Genomic DNA, 14216 nt, shown 5'->3' with positions numbered 1-14216 from the left:
CCTTTTCTCCTTGGTGTGGAGGGCTGGGGACCAAGCAAATGGTGAACAGAAGGTTGATGGAGCAGTTTGGCTCACAGGCTCAGGTCAACTCATGATGCAGGGTCTCTGGAATCCTCAGAGCTTTATCTGATTTTGCTCAAGACCTGGCTGAGAAGCCAGAATTCTAGGGTTCAGTGGGCCACCAATTCTGTCTCTGACACAGCCTATAAATGGCTTTTCTGGCTACCTCCTAGCTGTCAGGAGCCCTGGTCAACTTTTTGCAGCAGCCTGCCACCAGAGGAAAGGAACTGCCCACTTTCTGCATTTTCTGCCATAAATGGGAAGAAATATGACAGGATTTGAGTTGTTTTTCTCCCCTGTGGGATAGAGTATTTTAGTTTTGATTATTTGTACCCTGCCTCATTCCACAAAGAATATGAGGTGGCTTACACAAATGCATGTAATATAAAGGAATGAAAATAAATAATTGAATGAGTCAGGGTGATGTGAAAATATTAATAAAATGAAGCCTTAAGTAATTTTATCACCCCAAAATACATACCCCATGGTATGTATCCTAGGATTGGACCACAAATGTGTACCTATGGTGGAAGGAAGTTAAAGTCCCAAAACACAATTTAATAAAAGCAATTCTAACAGGGGAAAAAAATTAATGCAGTCTTTGAAACTAGAACCCTGACTTGTTTGGGATGTAAATTATACAAGACCAACTTTTTCATTTTTCTTTATTAGCTTTAATATGTTATTTGATTCATACAAAAGAATATTCATAACCTATATGTAGTTATAAATTACAGTAATATAGTAAAAAGCCAGGATCCTGCACTCAACCAGAGAACGATACATTCTATAACTTTTATCTGCCTCTGTGCTCCCTCCTCATTCCCTTGTCCTACCTCTCCTCTCCCACCAGAGAGAATCACTATCCCGAATTCTCTTTATCATTCTCTGGATTTTTTGTTTTGTTTTATTCCAAATGTATAAATACATAAATGATATTTTTTCAGTTTTGCTTTTTTGAAGTTTTGTTAAAATAATATGCAGATTGAAGTCTTCTGGGATTCTTCTTTTCCATTCAACATTGTTTCCAAGAGTCCATCATGTTGTTGCATGTACCTGTAGTTCACTCTTCTTTACCTGTGTGACCACCTTTTAATGAATATACCAGCCTTAATCTATTTTTTGACCCTTTAGGCTTCTTCCAGTATTGTGCTACTATGAACAATGGTGCTGAAATCATTTTTGAATATGTCTCCTGGTACACATATTCAAGAGTTTCTCTAGGGTACACATGTAGGAGTAGAATTATAAAATATACTTTATAAGATAATGCTAAAATGTTTTCCAAAGCAGTTGTGCCAACGTACAATCCTGCTAGTGCAGTATGACCTTCCTCAAATCCTTATCCTCTCCAACATTTGATATCGTCAGACATTAATTTTTGCCCTATAGTGGCATAAAAATTATCTCACATGGCATTAATTGCATTTCCTTGATTAGTAAGGCAGTTGAATTTCATGTATTTATTTGTTTTATACTTTTTCTCTTCTGTGAAGTATTTTTTTCTTATTTTGCATATTCTTTCATTGGATCTTTTTCTTATTGATGTGTAAGAATATTTTACATTTCTTCTCTTAGGCCAACTACTTTTTTCCTAGCCAGGAAATTTCATTTACTCTTATGACTTCAAATTTTTTTCTATATGCTGATTACTCACAAATCTAAGTATTCAGTTCAATACTTTCTTTTGAGCGTCACACCCATGAATCCAATTGCATACTCAACAACTTTACTTAGCTGTCCCATAGGAAATTTGTGGCTCAACATGTCCAAAATTGAGCTCATCATTCTCCCACCCTGGCTGAATTCTTTCATCTTGTTTTCTATCTCAGGGATATCACTACCAAGAACTCAGGTGTCCAAGCCCCAAACCTAAGTGTGGTTTTTGACACTAGCTCTCTCTTATATGCTATGTTCAATTAATTAGGATACTAATTCCTAAATATCCCTTGAATCCATTCCTGTCTCTACATATCCAATGCTACTTCTTTATTCATTAATCACAGGAAACCCTAATCACTACAGAGCCCTCCTAACTGAACTTCTGGCTTGCAGTCTTGCTTCCCTCCAATCTATGCTCCATGCTGGAGCCAGAGTGATATCTTTCTAAAGCACTTCATGTGGTCAAGTTACTCCCTTGTTAAAAAGTTTTTATGGCTTCTATTTCTTACAAAGGTCCAAACACATCATGGCTCAAAAGACTCCATCTGACCCCAGTTTACCTCTTGTTCCTTATCTCTTGCCATGTCCTCTGCTTGTTCTGTGCTCCAGTTATGCCCAGATATGATGGAAGCTGTCTTATCTGATAAGATTAATAAAAAAAGTTGAGTAAAAGAGAGAATCATACAAAAATGATATGTGATGTGTATTTTATTTTAACTCAAAACACATAAATGTGTGTTTGTTCAGTAATGTTTTGAAATAGGACCAAGAACTTGGAGTGTGAGTAAGTTGATTGGTGTTGAGAGTCATCTTTCTTGCATAAACCACACCAATAATGGATTATTTATGATTTCCAGTTACAGTTTTTTAAAAAGTAGATCATAGACTTGACACTTGCAAAACAATATCAGTGCATAATTCTTTTACATTTTAAAGACTTTTTTCTCCCCACCAAATGGTTAAAAGTGTTTCATCCACATCTAATTTGATAGTATTTTCTTTTTAGGATGCATCTGTATGAAATTTTTCAAAGAATTCTACTTAGTATAAAAACCACAACTTTCTTTTTGCAATTATTTTCATGAGGTTACATGATATCTAATTAAGTTATATAATTAAAATAATATTAAAACTGGCATAAACAGCTTTGGGAACAAATACAACTGACCCTTGATAAACATGTAACTCATCTGGTGGAGCAGAAGTACACAGGCTCAGCAGTCATGCATGCTCTGTGTGTGGTGGGCAATTTGTTTTGCAAATTAATATAAGAAAAGGCTGGTTAAGAAAATGTCTACTTTATTTGCAGTCCTTTCAATCCTCATCTCTAGGCTTTTGCCTAAGCAGTTTCTTCTGCTTGGGATCCTATTTCCTAATTAAGTTCACTCCTAATTCTTCTTCATGTCTCAATGTACCTATCACTTCATCTGATAAGCCTTTTCTGACTCCCCAGAACATGGATAGAAACCTCACTATGTGCTACCATAGGTTTCTGTCTTTCTGTCTTAGGTTTCTCAATGTTTTTGGGCCAGATGGTTCTTTCTCATTGGGGTCTGTTTTGTGTATTGTAAAATCAGTAGCATCCCTGGTCTCGCCTAGATGCCAATAGCACTCTTTCCCAAGTCACAATAATCTAAGAGGTCTTCAGATATTATCAATGTGCCTGGGGGACAAAATTGCCCTGATTGAGAACCACTGCTCTAATTTATAAATGTTCATTGAATAACCAAATGACCTTATTACTTGGACTGACACAGAATCAAACAGCAACAAAGCAGCATATAAATTCAGGAAAGCACATAGGTGCTATTTCAGACAATATTTCCATGCTGTAAAATACATTTCAGTGCATTTTTTATCTGGAGCAGTGCTGACAACCTAGGAAGTTGTTTTTACTGTCTATAGGAGAAGCTTGTTAGTGATGTTTTGTATATTTTAAATTATTTTTTAGCATACTACAAGTCCTTCTCTCCTTCATTCTATTTTGCCATCTGCCAAATCTTAGGCCTTCATAGTGGGAAAGAAATACTCTATTGGTCAACTGAGATCTACCAATACATTTCCAAGTAAATTTTGAATTCCATGCTCCTTAAGTTTGTGAAGGAATGAATATATGTAAATAAGGAAGGGTGGTTTAGAAGTGCAGTTAGTTTAGCACCCTGTCCTATTCTATAGTCTCTCTGTACTTGAAAACAAAGCTCATCAAAAGTGTGTATCACTTTCCATATATCCTTGGCACTATCTCACCTACCTATAAAACCTTTAATCATTTGTTTGACAAATATTCCTGAGCACCTAATGTGTGCCTGACACTGGATTAAATGCTGGCCATTATAAATATGCTATGTAATCTACCTAAAAATAAGTTCAGGCTATAGGGACATTAGTCTACCTTTGGGCTAAATGCTGGTCCATATCCTCCATGTTATCTAGCTTATGCCTCACTTGATTTAAGGAGATGTTAAAGATGATTCAGAAGACAAAGAAATGGCCAAAAGGCTAAGGAATTGCTAAGATCACTGAGGTTCTCTTTTGTGAGAGAATTAGTGCTGAGTGACAAGACTCATCTAGAAAAAGATGATGTACAAGTTCAGCTGCATAGACATCACAGACATCCTCCTGACTTGCATGCTGTCACCCACTACAGGTGACTGGTAGTTTCACCCACCTAACCTGAGACTTGGTACCTATGCTTTTCTATATTTGTGTGCTGGCATTTTGGTTTTCAGGGCCTAAGGAATTCTCACTATGAAATCCCTACCTGCTGATATTCTATGTGAGGAAGATGGGTTTCCATGAACATTCTCAGGAATAACTGTTGTGGTTTATGATTCTTTTCCCTTGAACTGCTGGAAATAGGTTTGATGACAAACCTCAGAAGGGCATGTTGGTTTCTGTTAACTTATCACCTACAGAGCATCAGAGGGAACTTCCTGCTGGCCTCCCTGCTCTGGTCCACCCTAGCTTCATTTTCCATCTCTGGATGCTTCCACCCATGCAAACATACACATGGTGACTCTGGGACAGATACACACATGTGAAAAGAACATGAGGCAAAATCTCCCCTCTGATTCTTTGTTAGGAGGGGAAAGGAACTTTCAAAGCTTTAAAAACCACCCTGTTTATCCTCTAATTTTCACACAAGTGCAGGTACCTCAGTCATCAACATGGTGTCCTTTGGGTTTTCTTTGTGTTTGCTCATGGACATGAACTACAGCTATGGAAGATCTGCAGAAGACACTCCAAGAAGAACAGAGCCTCATACCCCTAAACCCCCCTGAAAATAGTTTGTCAGTTGTTTGATGGAGAAGTGGCATTGGTAGATGACCAGAGCTTTCCACACTGGACTGACAGGCTCCCTGTTATCTTACCAAGTCCTCTCACTTTGCCTTGTGAGCTTCTGATTTTGGACCGCCCATCTCCATTCCCACCCTAGTTCAGGCTGCCACCTGCTCATGTCTGCATCATTGTGGCAGAATCCCAACAGCTCCCTTTTCTTCTGATCCCTCTGTCCACTCTCCTCCCCAGCTGCTGGCTGTCCTATGTACTGAGGAAGACCAATTTTTCCAGGATTGTTCTTGCAGGATCTGGTCATGGTCATGTCACACTTGGCTCTGGTTCACGTCCAACATTGTTTTCCACGGGAGATCAGGTTTACATGAACACCAAGCAGTGACAAGAAAGACAGCTGCTGCCTGAAAGAATATACATAGTAACAGAGAAATGACTTTGAAAATGTTGTTGGTGGTAGAAGGTCAGTGGGAGGCACTAGAGGCAGAGGTGGGGTTAGGGAGGAAGGGGGCAAAGGGCAGGGTTTATTCAGCAGCCCCACGAAAAGGAAGTGTGTCCACAATGCCAACTCTGATCACTTGGTGATGCCTTTTTGGATGCTGTGCTGAACTGCACTCTTGTTCTGTGGTAAAGAGTGATGGTGGTCAATTGTCAATGCTTGTGGTTGGTGCAGCAAGAGGGATTTCCCTCCCCTGAAATAAATGAGTGTATATTCCCTAAAAAGTGGGCATGGGGAAAGTCAATGACCAGGGGCCTGTTTGGAAGAGAAACAGCAGATCTGAATAAATCAACTTTCATTTTCACCACTTGGTTCTAGAATGAGGGTCACCCACGTCATCAAGCCTAAAGTTCTCTGGATTTCAGGATTTACCTCAGCCTGGCTCAGACCAATTTTAATTCCTACTTCTCCACATAACCCTTTTGCTGAGGTCAGGCATATTACCTTTTTAGTTCTTGAAGGCAGTTCCCACTGCTTGCTCCTATATCTTGAGTCTAAGCCCTACTACCCCTTCCCCTGCTTCCTGAAAGTACTTGCTGTCAAAGCCAGGTTCAGGACTGCTTCTTCCACAAGCTATGCGGACAGCTCCACCCATGGGGATATATCTCTTTCCCCTTTGTGCGTCTCCATCCCCCACAGTGCACACACTCCAGATTGGCACTGAGTCTTCCCCCCATGTCTTCTTGTGTGTTAGGTCTATCCTATAGACTGAGCTCCAGACCACAGACCGTGTTCTGCTTTACCAAGCCCCGAGGACAGGGCCAACTTGTGGGAAGTGCTTGGTAACCACCTGTTGAGATTCTGTTTTCATTCAAAAGTTTGCATTGTAGGTGTGTCACACTCCAGGTTGCCTACCCAATGTGCATTCCCCTCTTCTGCCTTGGCCACATAACACAGTTTTTTCAGTAGTGTTATAACCAGCTAAAAAGCTACTTTTCCCTGTCTACTATATAGCTAAGGGTTAACAATGAAAGGCAAGCAAACACTGTTGGGCAGGACTTGTGGGCAAGTTTCTTAAGAGGAGGACAGAGACAGGTGTTTTAAAAATATTTTCTTCCAGTTTGTGGCTTGTCCTTTTATTTTCCTAACAATATCTTCCAAAGAGTAAAAGTTTTTAGTTTTGATGAAGTCCAGTTTTTCACTTCTTAATTTTATACGTCATGCTAATTGTGTCACATCTAAGAAGTCTGCCTAACCCATGGTCACAAAGATTTTCTCTTATGTTTTCTTCTAGAAAATTCCAGTTTTAGCATTTCCTTTTGTGACCATGAGCCAGTTTGAGTTAAAGTTTATATAAGGTGTCAGGTACAGGGTCAAGGTTAATGTTTTCTTTTTTTTGCAAAGGGATGTTCTATTATTCTCAGCACCATGTATTGAAATGATCCAAGTTCTTTTTTTTTTTTTTTTTTAAGATTTTATTTATTTGACAGAGAGAGCACAAGCAGAGGGAGAGAGAGGGAGAAGCAGGCTCCCCGCTGAGCAAGGAGCCCGATGTGGGACTCGATCCAAAGACCCTGGGATCATGACCCGGGCCGAAGGCAGCCGCTTAACTGACTGAGCCACCCAGGAGTCCCATCAAGTTTTTTTTTTTTAATTTAATTTTATTATGTTATGTTAGTCATCATACATTACATCATTAGTTTTTGATGTAGTGTTCCATGATTCATTGTTTGAGTATAACACCCAGTGCTCCATACAATACATGCCCTCCTTAATACCCATCACCGGGCTAACCCATCCCCCCACCCCCCTCCCCTCTAAAACCCTCAGTTTGTTTCTCTGAGTCCATAGTCTCTCATGGTTCGTCTCCCCATCTGATTTCTACCCCCTTCATTTTTCCCTTCCTACTATCTTCTTCTTTTTTTTTTTTTTTAACATATAATGTATTATTTGTTTCAGAGGTACAGGTCTGTGATTCATCAGTCTTACACAATTCACAGTGCTCCTTATAGCACATACCCTTGACAATGTCCATCACGCAGCCACCCCATCCCTCCCACCCCCCACCACTCCAACAACCCTCAGTTTGTTTCCTGAGATTAAGAATTCCTCATATCAGTGAGATCATATGATACTTGTCTTTCTCTGATTGACTTATTTCGCTTAGCATAATACCCTCTAGTTCCATCCACGTCATTGCAAATGGCAAGATTTCGATTTTTTGATGGCTGCATAATATTCCATTGTATATATATACACCACATCTTCTTTATCCATTCATATGTTGATGGACATCTTGGCTCTTTCCATAGTTTGGCTATTGTGGACATTGCTGCTCTAAACATTGGGGTGCATGTACCCCTTTGGATCACTACATTTGTATCTTTGGGGTAAATACCCAGTAGTGCAATTGCTGGGTCATAGGGTAGCTCTATTTTCAACTTTTTGAGGAACCTCCATACTGTTTTCCAGAGTGGCTGCACCAGCTTGCATTCCCACCAACAGTGTAGGAGGGTTCCCCTTTCTCTACATCCTTGCCAACATCTGTCATTTCCTGACTTGTTAATTTAGCCATTCTGACTGGTGTGAGGTGGTATCTCATTGAGGTTTTGATTTGTATTTCCTTGATGCCAAGCAATGTTGAGCACTTTTTCATGTGTCTGTTGGCCATTTGGGATATCTTCTTTGGAAAAATGTCTGTTCATGTCTTCTGCCCATTTTTTGATTGGATTATTTATTCTTTGTGTGTTGAGTTTGATAAGTTCTTTATAGATTTTGGATACTAGCCCTTTATCTGATATGTCATTTGCAAATATCTTCTCCCATTCTGTCAGTTGTCTTTTGGTTTTGTTGACTGTTTCCTTTGCTGTGCAAAACCTTTTTATCTTGATGAAGTCCCAATAGTTCGAAATGATCCAAGTTCTAAACTAGCATTAGAGACCTCTGTTGATGGGCTTTAGGGGGTCCTAGAACCACTTGAAATGGAATGTAACATTTAGTAAGTGCACTTGGGAATGGGAGGGAAGAAGTGGAGATGATCCCCATGATTCACCAGTTTCTGGAAGGGGCCCCTGACCCTCAAATGGTGAGGGTCACCACTCTTATGTCATTCAGCCTTTGTCTTCACTCACTAAACAAAGGCAGCCACAGAACAGAAGGAAAGATGTCAAAGACTGTGTGTGAGCTGCTTTGGAGTTCCTGGGAAGAAAATGATATGATCCCTTGGGAGTAAGCCTGTACAAACATACACAAATTCTTGGTAATAGTATTAAAGCTGAGGCTATAAAACCTTGTAAAATCTGATACTAGGCATCTTTAACATAACACATAATTCAAAGCAACTGTGTGGTTGTTTCCAAGTTCATTCTTCTGGGCCACTGTGTTTTAAATGGATGAAACTTACTGAGCAAGAATGTTTAAAACCCACGTTGAAAACGAAACTTTAATTAAAAGGATTTTGTGAATCTTTCCAAAATTAGTATTCTGAATTCAGAATCTTGTAATCCCCAAATGTCAACTAGCTGCAATCATCAGAGATCATCCCTTACCTCACTGGACTGGTCATGAGGCTCTGCCAGTGGTGAACTGCTTAATGTCTACCACCCTGGTTTGGAGCCACGGCAGGCCCTTTCCCATGGGGTGAGGAAATTAAATATCTTCCTAATGGGAGAGCAAGCTAGACTCCCATTGGCCTTCCATTCACTGTGGAACTTCTTGCCCCACATTTTCCAAGTTTTTGGTCAGGCCACACATTGATGGACCTTTCCATGTCCCTGCTTCCCGAGGAGCACTCTATTGTGACTCAGACTAAGTCCACAGTCTCCCTTGATCCATGGAACTTACAGAACCAGAGGACTGGAAGGAATCTTGGACATTAGCTGCTCTGACGCCTTTAATCTTCAGTGGATAAATTGGAGCCCAGATAAGTGAAGTCATTTGCCCAAGGTCATACAATTAGAGGTAGAACTGGCACTAGAAGCTGGGCATCCTGACTGCCAAGCCAGCATTCTTTCCATTATACACGAAATAGAAAAATGGAAAAGCAAACAGACCTAGGAGTCAGCCAGACCTGAGTTTGGATTCTGACTTTTTGCTTGTAACCTATGTAACTTTAGGAAGGTCAGTTAACCTTTCTAAGCTTCAGTGTCCTCATTTGAAAACAGAGATAAATATTCAGCAAATATTGATTAAGCATTTTTTCTGGACTGGTACATGCTGTTTTTGGTCCTGGGTACATAGTAGGGAATGAGACAGGCTGAGTTGCTTGGCCCAAGATGCAGAGTTTACATCCTAGTATATGTGAAGGATAATAGAAATACCTCATTAAATTAGGTGGTAAATATGAATGTCTTAATATGATTCTTGGCAGAGTCAGCTTTTAATAAAGGGCAATAGCCATTATAATTTTCATTAACATTATATATTCCAAATATATATAAATTCACTGTCTCTCCAAATAAGGCAAACTCCTGGGGTGGCAGGGCCTGGTCTCAGTTTCTTACCCAGTACCAGAGTATCTAGGGTCCTCTGGGCAGCCCCTGATAATCTATTTGTTGACCAGAGTACTGCACTAACCTACCTTTAAACTCCCAAGTAGGGTCCTCACTTCTGAACTTCTGTGACAGCCTATTGATTAATCCAGATGCATATATCCTTAGTTTCTCAGCTGGGATCTCTTCTGAAAGACTACAGAAGCTGGTGATCCTCTGCCAGCCCCTTGTGCCCTGCAGCTGACACTTCCCAGTGGATCACTCAGCTCCTTTCTCCTCTGGTTTCTGAGCCATGGCCACCAGGCCCTGCTTTGGCTCTGGCTCTGGCCTGCCATTTGGCCCCCTGATCCCCCATTTGGGATTGTTTTCTCCCTCTTATTCAGCCCTGATGTCCTCCCTGGCCCCCTCATGTTGCCCATGACACAGTTCCTGCCAACACTCTAGCATAAACCCTCAGGGCAGGAAGTTCTCTCCTTGTTTCAGTGTCATCTCATCCCCAGGCCCTCAGTTCATTCTGGGTTAATGGGACTGCTGGTGGAGAGTAAAGCTCTTGGCTTTAGATGCTCATAAACTCTACTTTATCCACCATCCCCTCACATATAGGGCAGGGTGAGCCATGGCCTGAGTTGCTGGGTATGGAGATAGCTGTTTAAAAAGGAGAGAAAGTGGGAATTAGAATGGCCCAAGCACACGTAGCAGAGTGCTCTCAAAATCACGTCTCTCCTTGTACTGCCAGATCTCCGTGGTGTTATTGTGAATTTTTCCTGATATATTGGTGTCTACTACCCCAGTTGAACCCCCAGGTTCTCCAAACAGAGGAGGTTAGGGTTGTAAAATGAGGAATATAAGTTTAAGTGGGTGTGTTTCTATGTAACAAACCCATTTCTCTATAGTCCTGGTCTTTCCACTTTCTCCTTGGTAAAGGTAATTGAAAATTAGGTAATAACAATAGGTAACACTTATGGAGTACTTGGAGATACTATTCTAAGTAGTTTAGATATATTAACCTATTTAAGCTTCAAAACAACCCTGTAATAGGCACTATTATAATTCACTTTATTATAGATAAAGAAACTAAGGCACCAGGAGTTTAAGTAATTGGTTCAAGGGCACACAGCTGAGATACGTTCCTGGCAATTTAGCTCCTGAGCCATCATACAATACTACCCATGATCCACTTATTTCTCAGTAATTCACATAAGAGAAATGCCTTTTATACCAGGCAAGAGCAGTAATTTAACATGAGTGCACATTCCATCCACATATTATTGTCAGAAACTGTTACTAATACAGCAAAGGAATGGGAGGAGCAATGATAGGTGTCAGGCTGCAGTTTTCCTCCTTGTTGCTTTTGGGCAGGAAGGGCACCTACTTCTCTTCCCTTGGGAAGTTAGGCTACAGCCTATCATATCTCCTTAGTGGAAACCTCTGGCCCATCCAACTGGGAAGGCTCCCTCCTTGTCCAGACTATCTCTGTTAAAAACAACAACAACAACAAAATTGTTAAAAAAATCCCAGAAGACTTGTAAATTAAGGTGTTTTTTGAATGCGAAGTGATTATTCTGACTGGTGAGCTGGGCACGTATAGCTCAGCCTCTTCTCCCTCTTCTCCTTGTATCTGCCAAAGCACTCCTATTATGTTCTGCTTCTGGAGGGTAGGCCCTGCCCTTGCACATGAGGCATACCTCATCTAGAACTTCCATGGCTGGATGGTTTAGTCTGTTGAATTTCAGAGTTCAGTGTTAGGAAGCTCATTGTTGCAGCACATCTAAGCCATGTTTTCCAATGCCTATTTCAGTAATGAAGTTGGTATTTTTATTTTCCTTTTTCAGTTGGTTACAAACATAGACAGGGATAAGGGGAGCTAACTATTTCCTTTCCTATTACTAGAGTTGGCCAAATCAGTCATGAGTTATTGTTTAAAAATACATAGGTACATATGCACAAATGCACATATGTAAAGAGCTATACATTAAGAATTACAAATGTTTCAGGGAAGGCTGCATTGGTGGTTTTACTTTCTTCCTCCAGGCTGAATCTTCTGTGCTTGGAAGCTGGGCTACTAGGAAGTGGAGGAAGTCTGAGTGTTCTAAACTAAATGATCTACTGTTCATAGAACTGAGTTTTCCCTAATCTGTCTTTCTAGCTAGTCAAGATGGAATGCAGAAGTAAGCATAAAGCAGGGGCAACTTGAGGTTGTCAGTAGTAGTGCCAAAACAATGCTGGGCTAGAGTCAAAAACAAATGTGAGTTTTGGTTAGCTTGGGTTTGGATCTCAAATCTTGGCACAGAGGAAACACTTAACTAGAAAGATGAACATGTATGTACCATTTAGAAAATAGTTGTTCACTATCATAGATTAAATGTTTGGGCACTATACAGGGCACTAGGTTCTTTCCATTATATGATGTTAAGGACATAGCATATTAAGTATGGATATATGATATAGTCACTGTTTTTAGGTAGCTTACAGCTGAACTGGAAAGACAAATACACACCCATGATACAAAGATTGACTATCATATATACTCAAAGAGCCAAAAAGCTAAAGAGCTAAAACATGAACAAACACAAAGGAAATCAGGAAAATAATGTAAAAAACACAATAAGAATATTATAAAATAGATATAAAAATTATATAAAGGAACCAAACAGAAATTCTGAAATTAAACACACACACACACACACACACACACTCACTCACACACACACAACTAGGGATTTCAACAGCAGATTTGAGTATGCAAAAGAAATAATAAAGAAAGTAGGATGATTAAAATTATTATCAGCAGAAAGAAAAAGGAAGGAAGAAAAGTGAACATAACCTAAGGGATTGTGGAACCATCAAGTGGACCAACATATTTGTTAAAGGTGTTCCAGATGGAGAAAAGAGAGAAAGGAGCAAAAGATTATTTGAAGAATTAATGGCTGAAAACATCTCAAATTTGATGAAGGACATAAATCTATAAATCCAAGAAGTTCAATTAACTCCAAGTAGGATAACTCAGAGATCCACAGTAAGACACATTATAATCAACTTGTTGAAATTACAAGAAAAAGAGAGAATCTTGGAAGCAGCAAGAGATAAACCAGTCATCATGAACAAGGTATTCTCAGTGAGATTATTAACCAAATTCTCATCAGAAACTTTGGAGGCCAGAAGACAGTGGGATGATATATTTAAAGTGCTGAAAGAAAAAAAGCACTGTCAATTAAGAATTCTGTATCTAGGGCGCCTGGGTGGCTCAGTTGTTAAGTGTCTGCCTTTGGCTCAGGTCATGATCCCAGGGTACCGGGATCAAGTCCCACATTGGGCTCCCTGCTCAGCAGGAAGCCTTCTTCTCCCTCTTCCACTCCCCCTGCTTGTGTTGCTACTCTCGCTATCTCTCTCTCTGTCAAATAAATAAGTAAAAATCTTAAAAAAAAAAAAAAAGAATTCTGTATCTTGCAAAACTACCTTCCAAAAATGAAGGGTAAATTAAGACATTCCTAGATAAACAAAAGCTGAAAGATTTTATTATGACTGATCTGCTCTACAAGAAATGCTAAAGGGAGTTCTCTAGGCTGATATGGAAGGATGCTAGATTGCAATTTGAAGCTGTATAAAGAAATAAAAATCTCCTGTAAATTTAAATGCATGGATAAGCATAAAAGCCAGTATTATTATAATTTTGGTTTGTAAGTCCTTTTTATTTTCTACAACATTTGAAAGACAACTATATAAAAAGGAATTATAAATTTATGTTTTTGGGCAATGTTTAAAGATGTAATTTGTGGTACTAATAAAGTCAGGAGCAGAGCTATATAGGATTAATGGCATCCAAGGTCTTTGCAAGATGGCCAGTTGTGCCTTTGTGAGAGAGTTCTATTATCCCCATCACCTCTCACTTGTCATATATATGAGTCTAACATATTAATATTTACTTAATTATTTAATATTGGTATATAATTAACACACAACATTATATTTAGTTTCAGGTATACAACATAATGATTTGCTATTTGTATACATTGTGAAATGACCACCACAATAAGTCTAGTTAACATTCATCACCATACATAGTTAGAATTTTTTCTTGTGATGAGAACTTTTAATATTAACTCTCTTGGCAACTTTCAGATACATAATACATATTATTAACTATAGTCACTTTAAAACATATGTTTATATTTAGGCTTTGAAAATTGGATGTGGACAAACAGTGCATATATTTATTGTGGTAGTGAGTCTTTTATTTTTCTCTTTGAAAAACAAATTGATGATTTATTTTATAA

Source organism: Halichoerus grypus, chromosome 11, assembly GCF_964656455.1.
Source record: "Halichoerus grypus chromosome 11, mHalGry1.hap1.1, whole genome shotgun sequence".
NCBI classification, from domain to species: domain Eukaryota; kingdom Metazoa; phylum Chordata; class Mammalia; order Carnivora; family Phocidae; genus Halichoerus; species Halichoerus grypus.
The sequence above is the reverse complement of the archived record's forward strand: the minus strand, read 5'-3'. Positions refer to the sequence as shown.